The sequence below is a fragment of the Cavia porcellus genome, unplaced genomic scaffold (genome assembly GCF_034190915.1).
Source record: "Cavia porcellus strain 051 isolate PalLab524CR breed Dunkin Hartley unplaced genomic scaffold, mCavPor4.1 scaffold_3, whole genome shotgun sequence".
Classification (NCBI taxonomy): Eukaryota; Metazoa; Chordata; class Mammalia; order Rodentia; family Caviidae; genus Cavia; species Cavia porcellus.
In genome coordinates, this window is record NW_026947486.1 from 23,504,641 (window position 1) to 23,517,641 (window position 13,001).

At 36.0% G+C, this 13,001-nt stretch overlaps 1 protein-coding gene across 6 annotated transcripts in view; it reads left to right on the top strand.

Moving 5' to 3' along the window:
- The first annotated feature begins 1,104 nt into the window (after positions 1–1,104).
- The window catches only part of LOC100732618 (melanoma-associated antigen D1), a 119,400-nt gene continuing 107,503 nt past the window's right edge, over positions 1,105–13,001 (top strand). For 4 of the 6 annotated variants that reach the window (XM_063245863.1, XM_013159020.3, XM_004999939.4 and 1 more), the window contains exon 1: positions 1,108–1,201. The gene's annotated coding sequence lies outside the window, so the exon portion shown is untranslated. Of the gene's footprint in view, positions 1,202–13,001 lie in introns of all 6 variants that reach the window. The other 2 variants (XM_003461975.5, XM_013159025.3) reach the window with 2 other exon arrangements.

Below are 13,001 nucleotides of genomic sequence, written 5' to 3' on the forward strand. Positions count from 1 at the left end.
AACCAATAGCTCAAACAGCAACACTTAGAGAAATCCACAACACCTCACTAGTCTTCTCCACATCTCTATTTATGCTGGCAACTTTCCTCAGGCAGAATGTCTACACTCAGATTTGATTTAGTTCAGCTGGTATTAAATTGACCATCATTTTTTAAATCCATAACACTATTCTTCTGCCTCAGCTTTAAAGTAGCTGACATTACAGGCATGCACTATTATGCCAGCTGAAATTGTTGAATTGTAAAAATATTGGCGAAGGGAAGAACCTTATGCTAGTCACCATCATTGTCCTGACTACATTTTGATCATTTATTCATTCAACAAACATTAGTAAATACCTTTCACTTTCAGTCCCTAGGTTGTGGGCTCCCAGTGCAATGCCTCTGGGTGTAGCATAGTGTGTGAGACATGGTAGGTGCTAAGTGTATACTTGTGGAGTTACTGAAAATAACCCAAACAGTGGAGAATTGTGGTATGGATTTTAGGCCAAAAAGAGCTTTCTGGAAGTAATGGCAGTAATACTAAACTTGTTTTGAAGGTCTCCAGTCAGATTAAGGTTTATTCTTAATATTGACACGTTTTTTATTTGTTTTCTTTCTTGAGGAATATGTATGTTTACAGGAATACTTTCTAAATGAATCCGCTTTTATTTGGAAATTTGAATGTGGCAGCTAACTCTCTAGAAAACATTCAAAGATAAAAATTATTTCAGATTTAAGATTTTAAAAAACCATTACAATTATAATATGCCACTAATAAAAATAATTTTTTCAGAATAAACAAATATGGTAAATATGTAATGATAGACATCTTAATGAGATAACAATATCTGAGGTAAGGGACTACGCTGAAGGAAGATATTTCGATATATGTAAGGCTAATCAAAGAAGGGTGACAAATTGTATGCTGGCGTTTGGCAGAAATTTAGTTCCTGGGATGACTAAAGCCAGGATTTGTAAATTTACGGATTCCTTCTTCCAGCTAGTTCCATCACTGTCCATATTTGGATTGGCTAATGACAGAACCAATGAGAGAAAGCATTGAAGCCGTTGCTAGAGCGGCACCGGAAGTTGCCTAAAGTGAGTGGGGGGGAAGAACGTGGGGGGCGGGGCGAAGGAGGGGCTGTGGACGCTAAAACTTCCGCTCATCTGAAGAAGTTGACTCTTCCGGTCACGCTGTGGTGGCTGCCTTCTTCGTGTTGGTGAGTGTAAATATGAATCTCCGTATATCCTGAGAAAGCTTTCGTTTTAACAGGGGGCGGGGAGGATACGAATTCAGTGACAAAGTATGTTGTATGAAGGATGATTCTGCCACTTCTCTCCTCAGAAACGCGCACCCCCTAACTCGCGCGCCTGCTGCAGTTTCTGACTCTTGTTTTATCCTCCTGACCTCGGTCGCGTTTCACGGTCCTCTTCATTGTGGGTCTCCTTCGCTAATCTTTTTGAGCCTGGATTATTCTCTCTACCACAGATATTTCCTTCCACTCGCACCCCCCACCCTCCTCTAGCCTCATTTTAGCTTCCGACTTTTCAAAAACACTTTCCTCCACTCTTCGCTTTTTTTTTCCTCCTTCCAAGCCCCGTGGTTTGTTTCCCTTGCAGTCTTTTGGTCTTTTCTGCCCCTCTCATGCAGAAGCCAGTGAATTAAGACATTTTTTCAAGAGCAGATGCGACTTCAAGGTCAAAGTTAATTTTTGTTATTCAAAAATAAGCAAAGAAGCAGAAAACTTGGAAGCACAAGAGGCAGAGGGACTTGTTCAAATTATGCCCTTTTATCTTTATTTACCCTAAACAAAATTATGTATTGTTTAGCTGTTCGCTGATTTTAGTCCTCCTCTCAACTGCGTTTTTTACATTGTAGAACTGAATCTCCAAAGTTTTGGAAGGGGGAGGGCCAACTAGTGGATTTTGCCCATGATGTAATATCAACTTCAGAGAGTGGGAGTCATTCTTATTCTTTGTAAAACCTCTCTTAGAAGAGAAATGATCAGCAGAAATGACATCTAGATACAGATGTTACTTAACAGGAATTAAGTTTATTATACAGATTCTTTTCTGGACACTGTTAGTATTACTGAATGGCAAGCTGGTTACCCGTTTTTCAGATAAAAGTTTTGTAAGGAGATTTTAAAATATTGTGTAATCTGTTGTAATCTGAATTTTGTCTTTGTTCGTATGTTGCAATTTGAAATTATTTTTGGGTTCCATATGTTATATGAAATTTAGCTAGTGAGAACATTTGTTAATATTCACAATTTATTTCTTCATTTTATTGCCCAGATGATCATTAAATTTATGGTGAGAATCAGGTTTTTCAAATTCAAAGGAGAAATTTAACCAGAGTTTCCTTGAACAATTTACTCTTCCCTCCTCCTGTAATTCATATTTTATGCTTGCCAAAATAAGAGATGATTTTGTTTTCTAAGTCACGTTTGATTTTCCGTTCTTTCAGAAAACACAGAGAGATTTCCTGACACCATAACACTTACGAAGTTTTTCAAAAGGAATTGCTGCTGGAAATATAGGTCAGCAGGCATAAATGCCTATCTAGAAAAGTGCAAGGTCCTGAGTTTGATTCTCAGTACCCAAAAAAAAAAAAAAAAGGAATTGCTGATATACCTTTATTTCTCATTTAGATCATTGCATAGTGTGTCATACTGATTTAACTTGTTGTGCATCCATCGATCCCTTCATTAATTCAGCAAAATTTTACTGAATAACTTTTATGTGCCTTTATTTTAAGTACTGAGAATCCAACAGTGGAAAACAAAAGTGAAAATGTCTTTTTTTTTGTCTTTTTCCTTTTTTTCGGTACCAAGGATCGAACTCAGACTGCCTGCTTGCAAGGCAGGCGCTTATGCAGCTGAGCTAAATCCCCAGCCCCGAGAAAATGTCTTTTAAACAGCTAAGAGACAGACAGTAAATGAATATATCAGAAATATAGTTTGTGATGTAGAGGATGTTAATTTGATAGATGGTCAGGAAGATCTCACTGGTCAGGTGGTATTTCAGCAGAAACCTGAAGGAAGCAAGGGTACAAGCTATGCAGATATTTGTGTTAAAACAGGATGATGTATCTAAGTCATGGTCTCTGTGTTCATTGTTCCTCTGCTTCCTACATTCACTCTCCCTCTCACCTCTCTTACCTTGTGGTCACATTTTACATAGCACTAATTCAGTACTGCATATTCTAATAGTTTGATCCCTTCACATGAATTTCCCATATTCTTTTTCTTTTTGGCTGGCTTTTTGCTACCGTTTATATGAGTTGTAAGTTACCAGTCCTGTAGGAAGCCATATCTCATATCTCCATCCTCATCTAATCCTTAGTGCATTGTCTGCTATCCTATAAGCGTATTTGTTTACCTCTCTCATAGCTGCTACTGGTGCATATTGATATTTGCCCATAAATGTTTGGTATGATAAAATATTCAGTATTTGCCTGTAACATACAATATTTCTCTTTTTCCCCCCTTTTATTACTAGTGTGTGCTTATAATACATAATAAATACATTCATCATGGGAAGGTAGTACATATTCTTGTCACATCTTGATCTTTTTAGTTTTCCTTCCTCTCTCTGTCCTCCTTTCTCTCCCTATCCATAGATCTCTTTGCCATCTCCACATATCCTATATTCCTATTTTCTGTCATAGCTCTTTTAGTTTGGTCTTTGTATTATTTATACTTTGGGTTTCTCATATAAAGAAACCATACAGTATTTAAAAGTCTCTGTTTGATTTATTTTACTTAAGACTATGGTCTCCAGATGCATCCTTGACAGTCTTACATAGTTTCTCCATTACTACTCAGAACCACCTTTGGATATCAGTATTATTGTCATTTTTCTGGTGATAAAACCAAGATTCAGAGTCCTATAGTAACTTGCTAAACTATGATGCATGCAATTCATGGAGTTAAGGTCTTTAGACAGTTGGTGGTGGTCTAGTTCTTTGGTCTGTCTCTTTATTAATGAGAAATGGAAAATATACTGAACGTTTTATTTTGTAAGAAAAATCTAGATACAGAAATTTCATTTTTATTTTCATTTTTATTCATTTTCCTTTCCCAAGACAGATTATATCAGGTACTTGAATAATTCCCTAGTTACAAATATTAAGATGTCAGAGGCATTTTGAGTCTTTTTACCTGGATGTTTTTCAATAAAACATTTACGCTGGCAGAAGCTGAAAGAACAGCAGTGCAGTGAATACTTTCACACTATGAACCTGCATTTAGTGATTTTTAACCTTTTCTGTATTAGGTCTCCCTGTCCTCTACTTCTTCCTCTTCCTCCTCCATCCATTTTTAACTATTTTGATTGAACCATTTGATATTTACAGGCATCATTTTTAAGTAAATGAATACATACAGCTCAAAACGATTTTCACAATGTAAATACACCTGTGAAATCAACGTCGAGCTCAAGAAACATAAACTGGGTTTGGTAGCCCACACTGTAATCCTAGCACTCTGTGAAGCTGAAGCAGAAGGATCAAAATTTTGAGCTCAGCCTGGGCAATTTACTGATTTAGTGAAACCCTGAAGATACTGCTTAGTACAAAGGCCCAGGGTATAGCAAACCAAACCAAAACAACAACAACAACAACAAGAAAACCCAAAGGAAAGAAAGATAGATGAGCATCTGAAAGACTTAGAGCATATTTTTACCTGTAATAATTTAACTGTAAATTGATCCCAGTCCTGACTTCTATAATATATAATAATTTTGTGAGTTTTTCAACTTATTAAAAATGTAATAAAATCATATAAATTTTACAGGTTTTTGTATATGGATTCTTGGGTTTAAGACTTTTTAAAAATGCATCTATGTTATTCGGTGTAGCAATAGTTCTTTTATTTTCATGGTTGTATAGTATTCCATTTAATCACAGATAGCTCTTATACAGATGGGGGCATTATGGATGTTTCCAATTTTAGTTTGCACATTGCACTGTGAAAACACTAGTAATATGACTTGTTGATAAATGTACATTTCTGTATTGCCTATATCTAAGAATAGAATTGCAAAGTCATAGGTTATATATATGATTAGGTTTGGTAGATACTGTCAACCAGTTTTTTAAAAGTTTTTATTAGTTTGTATTTGTCATACAGTGCTTATATTAATACATTTATACATGTATGTATCTAATTGCATCTTCTGTTTTCACTGCCCTCCCTTCCCTTAAACCCATCTTTCCCTCTCTATTTACAAAAGTTTCCATTTTCCCCCTTTTATCATGTTTTTTCCCTTACCTCTCTTCCCTTGCTCCCTGTCTCATTTCAACATCCTACATATTTCTCCATATTTGTTTCCCATTCTACCTACTTCCCAGTGTTTATCCTCTATTATGCTCCTCATTTACCCTTTGGGTTTCTCACTTAAGAGAAAGTGTGATATTTAAACTTGTGTGTTCAATTTGCTTCTCTTAATATATGGTCTCAAGGTTCATTCATTTTTCTACAAACGAGTCAAGTCTTTTCCTTCTTTAAAGCAGAGTGGTACTCAAATGTATATAAATGCTACATTTTTTCTACCCATTAATCTTTTGATGGGTGTATGGCCTGTTTCCAAGATTGTTACAATAAATTGTACTGCTATAAACATAGCTATGCATATATTACTGTGGTATGATGCCTTTAACTCTTGGGAAGATACCTAGAAGGGGAATAGGTAGGCCAAATGGAAACTCTAGCTTTAGTTTTTTGAGGAATCTCCATTCTCGTTTCCAAAGTAGTTGTACCAGTTTATAATCCCACCAGCAATGGAGAAGGGTTCTTTTTTCCTCACAGCCTTGGCAGCGTTTGTTATTGGTTGATTTCTCAATGGTAGCCATTCTTTCTGTAGTGAGATGGAATCTCAGTGCTGTTTTAATTTACATTTCTTGGGTGAGAAGTGATGTTAAGCATTTTTTCATTTATTTATTTGCTTTGTGTACTTTTTCATCTGAGAAATGTATATTCATTTTAGATGCCTATTTTTGGATTGAGTCTTTAAATTTGGTGGTGGTTTTTTAATTTTAATCTATATATTCTAGATATTAGTCATTAGAGAAGTAGCTGGAAAATGTTTTCTCATTCTGTGGGCTGTCCATTTGCTCTGATGATGGTTTCTTTAGTTGTGCAAATATGTTTTAATTTGATATGATCCCAGTTGTTGATTCTTTGTAATATTTCCTGTGCAATCAGGAATATATTCATGAAGTCTATTCCTATGTCTTCAAGAATTTTACCTATCTTGCAGCAGATTAACTGTTTCTTTTCTTTTTTTTTTTTTTTTTTTTTTTTGTCTTTTTGAGACAGGGTCTCTCTATGCAGTTTAGACTGGTCTTGAGCTCACTTTGTACCCTAGGCTGGTCTCGAACTTGCAAGGATCCTCCTGCCTCAGCCTCCCAAGTGCTGGCATTACAGGCGTGAGCCACCATGCCTGGCTCCTATTTCTGTTTCTATATTAAGGTCTTTGATCCATTTCAATTTTAGTTTAGTGCATGGTGAAAGAAACTGGTCTAGGTTCAGTTTTTATCATGTGGGAAACACTTTTCCTAGCACCATTTATTAAAGAGGTTATCATTCTTCCAGTGAAGTTGTTAGATGCGTTTGTCAAAGATAAGGTAGCTGAGTGTGCTTAGATTTGTTTCTGCACCTTCCATTCTGTTCCATTGGTCCTTGGGCCTGTTTGTTTTCTAGTACAATGCTGTTTTTAACATGATAGCTTTGTAAGATAACTTCAAATTGTAGATTGTGATGCCCCCTGCCTTGCCCTTATTGCCCAGAATTGCCTTCACTCTTCTAGGACTCTTCTGATTCTGTATGAAGTTTAGGATTATTTTCTATAGTTCTGTGAGGTATACTATTGGTATTCAGATTGGGATCCCATTGAATCAGTATAATAGTTTTGGAAGTATGACCATTTTCATTATAGTGGTTCTGCCTGTTCAAGAAAAGTGGCATGTTTTCCAATTCCTAATACCTTCTTCAATCCCTTTTTTCATAATTATATAGTTTTCATTGTAAAAGTCTTTCACTTCCTTAAGTTGATTCCAAAGTATTTCATTTTTTGGATGCTAATGTGAAAGGTGTTGATTCCCAAACTTTTCTCTCACTGAGTTTTTTTATTTGTGTTCAGGAATACTATTGCATTTTGAGTGCTGAATTTGTATCCTGCTATGCTACTAAATGTTTATGTTGTGTTATGTTTATTAATTCTAGGAGTCTTTGGGTAGAAGTTTTGGGGTTTTCTATATAGAACATCATGTCATCAACAAATAATGGTACTTTAACGTCTTCCTTTCCTGTCCGAATTCTTTTTCTTTGTTTCTTTTGTCTAATTGTTTTTGCTTAATGTTTCTAGAACTACACTTAACAGGAGGGGTGATAGTTGGGCCTCCTTGTCTTAATCTGGATTTTAGCCTGAAAGCTTTCAGTTTTTGACCATTTAGTATGATGATGGCTGTTTGTCTCTGATGGCTTTTATCAGATTGAGAAAAAGACCCTATTCCAATTTTCTGTAGGTTTATTTTATCATTTTTTCTTGCATCTTTTGAGATGGTCATGTGGCTTTTGTCTTTGGTTCTGTTAATGCGGTATATTACACTTATTGTTTGCATATATTGCATATTCCTGCATCCTTGGAATGAATCTTAGTTGATCATTATGTATAGTCTTTTTTTCCTTAGGAAAATAAGTAATTTTGTTTTAAATAAAAGAAGATAATTTATTTGAAGGTGTGAAAGGGGGAAAGAAAGACAACAAACATGGCAGACCCCTGTTCTGGATGATAAACTTCTTTATGATTTGCTGCATTCTGTTTGCCACTATCTTACTGAGGATTTTTGTATCTATATTCACAAGGAGATTGGCCTGTAGTTCTCTTTTTTGGTTGGGTGTTCCTTTGGTTTTGATATCAGAGTAATGCTTGATTTCAGGAATTAGTTTGGGAGTATTGCTTCCCTTTCAATTTTGAGTTTGAAGAGTAGTACCATTAAATCTATATAAAGTTCGAATGGAATTCAGCAGCGAATCCTTCAGAAACTGGGCTTTTTATAGACTTCAGTTTATTTTCTTTTTCAGTTTCACAGACTGATACTGCATTATTTAGAATTTTTATATCTTTCTGATTCAGCTTTGGTAATTATATGAATTTAGAAATCTGTCCATTTTTTTTTTCCTGAGTTTTCCATCTTATTAGAGTAGAGGTTCTCAAAGTAGGAATTGATGGTCTGGTACATTTTTGCAGGATCCATTGTGATTTTGTCCTTTCCATTCTTAATTGCATGAGTTTGAGTCTTGTCTTTTCTTCTTTGATAAGGTTTGCTAAGGGTTTGTCTGTTTTATTTAATCTTTCAAAAGAATGAACTCTTTGGTTTTATTGATTCTTTGTATTTTTTTTTAGTTTCAATTACATTATTATCTGCTCTGATATTTATATAATTTCTTCCCTTGTACATGCTTTGGATTTAACCTGCTTTGCTTTTTCTAAGCTTGAGGTTCAGCATTAGGTTATATATTTCAGCTCCCTCTTTTTCTGATATGGGAATTTACTTCTATGAATTTCCCTCATAGGGTTGCTTTTGTTGTGTTCCATATGATCTGGTGTGTCATATTGGCAGTGTCATTTGATTATAGAAAACTAATTTCTTCTGTGACCCATTGATTGTTCTGGAGGGTATTACTTAATTTCTACTTTTTTATGTAGTTTCTTTTGCCGTTGATTTCCAGTTGCATTGAACTGACAATATGGGTGGAATAATTTCCTTTGCAATTATTTAAGCATGTTCTATGAGCTAGTATGTGGTCTATTTTGGAGAAAGTTTTTTGTGCTGCTGAGAAGAATGTGCATTTTGTTGTTGGGTAGAACACTGCAGATACCTACTAAATCCATTTATTCAGTAGTTTGGTTCAGCCCTGATATTTCCTTGTTGATTTTTGTCTAGTTGATCTATTTGTGACAGTGGGATATTGGGACCCTCCATTACTATTGCATTAGTTGTTACCTGATGTTTTCATATGCATTAGTGTTTGTTTCATAAAGTTGGGTACACTAGTATTTAGTATATATGTATATATATATTTATGATTGTTATCGCTTCCTTTTGTATGGTTACCTTAACAAGTGTAAAGTGACCTTTGTCTCTTATAATTCCTTGGCTTGAAACCCATGTTGTCTGTAAATAGTATAGATACCCCTGCCTTTTTCTGTTGTATGGAGTCTTTCTTTTGATCCTCTTAATTTTAGTCCATGATTTCTTTTCAGTTAAAATGTTTCTTTTATGTAGCATATTGTTGGATCTTGTTTCTTGATCCATTTTGCTGATCTGTTTCTTTTGCTTGGTGGATTGAGACCGTTTATATTGATAGTTGTAACTGGCTTGGCTTGTCATATTATTTTCCTTTTTTTTCTACTTTTGCCACAATTTTATAAAACTCAGCTGGCTCAGCTGGGAGGTTTTTAAATTCTACCTCAGATCTCACTTGATTTGGCTTGGGCAAGTTGGGGATTATAGATTATATCTTGCTTCTGTCTTATTTAGTTTTGGTTGCTATGTGTTTTTCACATTGAAGATTTTAAATTGCTTTTGGAATGTAGCTTTATTACTGGTGTGAAGGCCTCTTTAAGAAGGAAATGAGTACTTTTCAGAGCTGTCTCCTAGGCTTTTGGCTTTTGAATGTGTCCTGAGATTCCTGAGTCTTCAATTTATTAGAGATGAAAGATTGTTGTCTGGCCTAGCACCTTGTTCTTTGGTACTGGCATTATTTTTTATGACCTCCAGACAATGTAGGTGTTGGTATATAAGGAAGATAAATTGATCAAAGCATCTATGTTACATTGGCTAAAGTAGTACAATCCGTAGTAACAAATCAGAAAATGTCAAACTGTGATAATATTTTGCCACCTTTAATCATGGATACAAGATTTATAGATATGTAACAAAATCTAAGACAAATCAGAAAATTATGTACGGCAAATGTGTATTCAATAGAGTGATTTTATCCTAAGGGCAGAAAATTTAAAAGGGCTAAGAGGAAAAAGTAGAGAAAAAACAATAGAAAGAGTTTAGCAGCAAGGCTGAGGGACAAAAAAATCAAGCCTCAGGAAACAAGTGAAGAAGACAAGGAAAGAAAGATGCAAAACAAAACAAGACAAAACTAACAAAAACAATTTTAAAAAAATGAACAACAATGAAAAAAACCCCAAAAGTGTTAGTAATTTTTTTTTCCTTTTGTATTGGGGAACGAACTCACGGCCTTGTGCTTACCAGACAAACCACTGGCTAAATCCCCAGCCTGTAAAAAAACCCCAAAAATGAAGAATAAGAAAAGAAGAAAGTAAGAAATTTTACTGTGATTTTTAAGCCTGTGGTTATCTTCTGGGGTCTATAGTTTTGTGGTACTGTCCAATTCAGGTTATGACTTTGATGTCACTCTGTAAACAGAGGAGGTAGTCAGAGCACAGATCCATGCTGGATAATCCCAGAAAATCTGTTAGTAGGAGTAGGGTGGGAAGTTGGATAATCCCAGAAGACCTACAGTAGGATTGTGTTAGAGTGTCAAATTTGGTACTTTAAAATCTATAGGTGTTCAAGCTGATCCTGGCCTCTGGTCTTGGTGTTAGGGCCTACGTTGTCATTTAGCATGCAATACTGTGTGTCTCTTACTGACCTGCCACTTAAGTTTCTGTGCAGGTAGTTATTAAGGTCACAGAAGATTTAGAAATTAAACATGACAAATTGAGGCTGTTGGATGCCATTGTCTAGCTTGTAACTGAGCCAAGCTGTGGGAGAACAAAATATGAGGCATTTAGGTAGAATATCCCCTTTTTAGTCAAGATGTGAAAGATTTTTTAGAAAGCAACACATAGGGGTATTTGCATAATTTTAGAAATTTGGGAACCTGTAGTATCTGATAAGAGAGTATAGTCCATGGCCTTACGTGGATGTGTCTCCCAAACTGAACTATGGACCTGGGGATTGTTTTGTGGATGTGGCCCAGCCTCATCAGAGAAGGTTTTCCCAAGAGAGAGGAGGTGTCCCCACTCCTATCCAATGTCTGTGAAAGTCCCACCACAGAGCCTGGCCCTTTGTGACCCTCGGGGGTTTGGGACGGCACTACACTTCCCAAGTGCACCTGGAATAAGGTAGGGGCTGATCTTACCAGGCTCAGGCTGGATAATGAAATGTCTGGTGTTAAGTGGAGGGTTAGCAGAAAATAGCAAAATGACCTCCTGGAGCTTTCAAATAAGAGGGGGGGGGTGCAGGTAGGTCACAAAAGGATGAGTTTGTGGTATATTGGAGTAGTCCACTCAACCTCTCTCTATATGGGCCACCAAAGGTTAGGAAAAGGAAAAGAAACAAAGATTTGAGCTCATAGGACAGGTTTATTTCAGAACAAACTTGAGAGGAAACACTGTGGCATGGGAGACCAGACTGACTAGTTCTCCCTTGTGTAGGCCATAACATCTTTTATAGAGTTAAGAGCATAAAAAAGGCAGACTGTGGAAGGAAAAATTCACAATGGGACTTTTGAGGAGGAGAGCTTAGTTCAAAGTAGTTGCAACTATCTGCTTGGGAAAAAGCTTGAGAATGTCCAGGGAGTTGTGGTTTGTTTGCCAGGAACAGGCCTGCATAATGATAGGGAATTGTGGATTACAGATATGGTCACTGGGCCTTTGTTACTTGTCAAGAACAATGCTGAATAATGATGGTAGTTGTGGATTCTAGCTATGGTTAATGGAGCTCTTCAATGCATGATTATACATTTCTAGAAGATACACAAGCACAGGGTGAGTAGGGTGAGGATTTAACGTGATCTTTGCTCAGCTCAGAATAGTGATGATTGGATTTCTTCAATTCTTCTGTTTGGAAGAGTTTTCTCTTTGTTACTCTCCAAATTTTCTCTATGTTTTTTGGCTTTCATTATTTTGAGTATGATGCACCTGTGTGTATTCTTTTAAATTTGTCAATTTGGTGTTTGTTTGCTTTTTCAGATATTTAGATAAACATTTTTAAAAACAAATATATATTCAGCCATAATTTGGTTAAATATTTATTCTCCATTTTTCTTTTCCTCTGTGTTTTTCTACTTCCCATTGTAGTGTTTTGTTCTGAGACAGGATCTCACTATTTAGCTAGGCTGGTTTTGAACTCATTATGTAGCCCAGGCTGGCCTCTAGCTCATGGCTATCCTCCTGTGTTAGCAGGAGTGCTGGGATTACAGTATGTACCACCACACCTGGCCCAATTTCTTTGTATTTGATTATTTGATGATTTCTCATTGGTATCTGAGATGGTATATATTTCTTTTTTTAATGTTTCTCAGATTAGAAAATCTCAACTGACCTATCTTTGACCTTGCCGATGAATCCTTGTCAGTGCAAATTTGCTCTTGAGCCCATTAATGAATTATTCATATCAGTTACTTTATATTTGTAGTGGGTTTGACTTTTCTGTTCAAAGAGAAAAATAAGATTAAGAGGTTCAAGTATCATATAAGCTTTATTAGCTGATGCTTTGACAAGCTTGCATTTGAGGGGAAAGATTTCATAGGAGTAGTCTGTCTGATTGTGGTTTGGAGTTATTACTCCAAGGGGGAAGTTCGCTTAGGGAATTCCCAGAGAGAGAGGTTGGATAAAGGATTTATTTACTTGTTTTGATGATGTCTACTTGGCAGCACAGTAGAGAGTGTCTGGGTCAGAGGTCTCCAGTGAGCTGCAATGGCTTGAGGTCTAATCTTTTGCGAGTAGATGTGGAGTGAAGTTTTGTGAGATACACAAATTTAGCAGATTCTGAATGACTAAAATGTGCATATTTGAACTATTTTTGAAGTAATTGGATATGTGAAAATTTGAGTTTGTTGCTCATGGGCTTTGGAGCAAATGTGCCTCAACCTTTTGTGAAGAAACAACCACAAGTTAAAGCACAAAAATCTTTGGTTTATTTATGTAACACTGTTTCAACTGCAGAATTTCTGTTGGGTTCCTTCTATAATTGATCTCTCTACCAAT